Consider the following 1093-nt stretch of genomic DNA (forward strand, 5'->3'; position numbering starts at 1 on the left):
CTCCGAAGCCCCCAGCATCCTTCCCTCTCTCTGCCTGTCTGTGTCTCCCGGTTTATAAGGATATCTGCCAGACTGGAAGTAACTAACCCTGGTTGCCTAATGGTTGGTGTTAAGCTGCTAACTGCTAGGTCAGAAGTTCAAAACCACCAGATGATCTGAGGGAGAAAGACCAGGCTTTCACTCCAAAGAGAGTTACAACCTAGGAAACCCAAAGGACAGATCTACCTGCCCTAGAGGGTCACTGTGAGTCGGATGGACTTGGTGGAAGTGAGCTATGTGGGGTTTTTAATCATCCTGCATTGGAAGCTCTCCTGCCTCAGTTGGACTCCCTCCGAAGGCAGCAAGGTGCCCCCCACCCACACCCCACACCCCGGCCTGACAGACCACAGGCAGCATTAACGCTGTCCAGCAGGAAGCCCCCCAGGTCGCCTTCCTGCGGTCCTGACCACCCTCCTGGGGTTGACCCAAATGATAACAGAGTAGTAGTTTAGGGACTTCCGCCCTACTGATCCCAGAGCGCCGCGCTACAGCCGGAGATGGGGTGACCTTGGACTAAGAGCCTGCTCAGAATGTGGGCTCTCAACAGACCTCGGGAAACCAGACGGCCACGCGGCCCCGACGGGGGACGCAGCCAACAGCAGGGTTGCACGTTCGCTGGCACTTTTATTCGTTGCAACCACGGGGCGTTTGGGCGTTTTAGAGAACTTTAGCCCAGGGACCTGTCCTGGACGCAGGACGCAATGGGGGAGGGGGCGGAGGTCCAATCGGCAGGGCCCCTCCCCCACTAGCTGCCACCGCCCCTCCCCCACCCAGGGCCAGCCCCCAGGTTAGGGACTGTCCCTACTTCTCCTCCCGTCGATCTTGCAAGCATTCGGCCTTCTGCGCGGGGTCCTCTCATTGGATGGATTTTGGGGCCGCCACGCCCATGGCTCCGAACTGGCCAATTGCAAGAGGTTTAACGGAGCGCTGTATTCCAAAAATCGTCACCGTCCTGCGACGCTCCGGGGATCTTTAGGCCTCAGTGGTCTCTGGCCCCCGACCCCGGGCCCTGACTCCAAAGAGACCCTCAAGACCTCTGTCCGGCGAAGTGCCC

The sequence above is a fragment of the Echinops telfairi genome, unplaced genomic scaffold (genome assembly GCF_000313985.2).
Source record: "Echinops telfairi isolate 266 unplaced genomic scaffold, ASM31398v2 ScPeMD7_5;HRSCAF=22, whole genome shotgun sequence".
Lineage (NCBI taxonomy): Eukaryota > Metazoa > Chordata > Mammalia > Afrosoricida > Tenrecidae > Echinops > Echinops telfairi.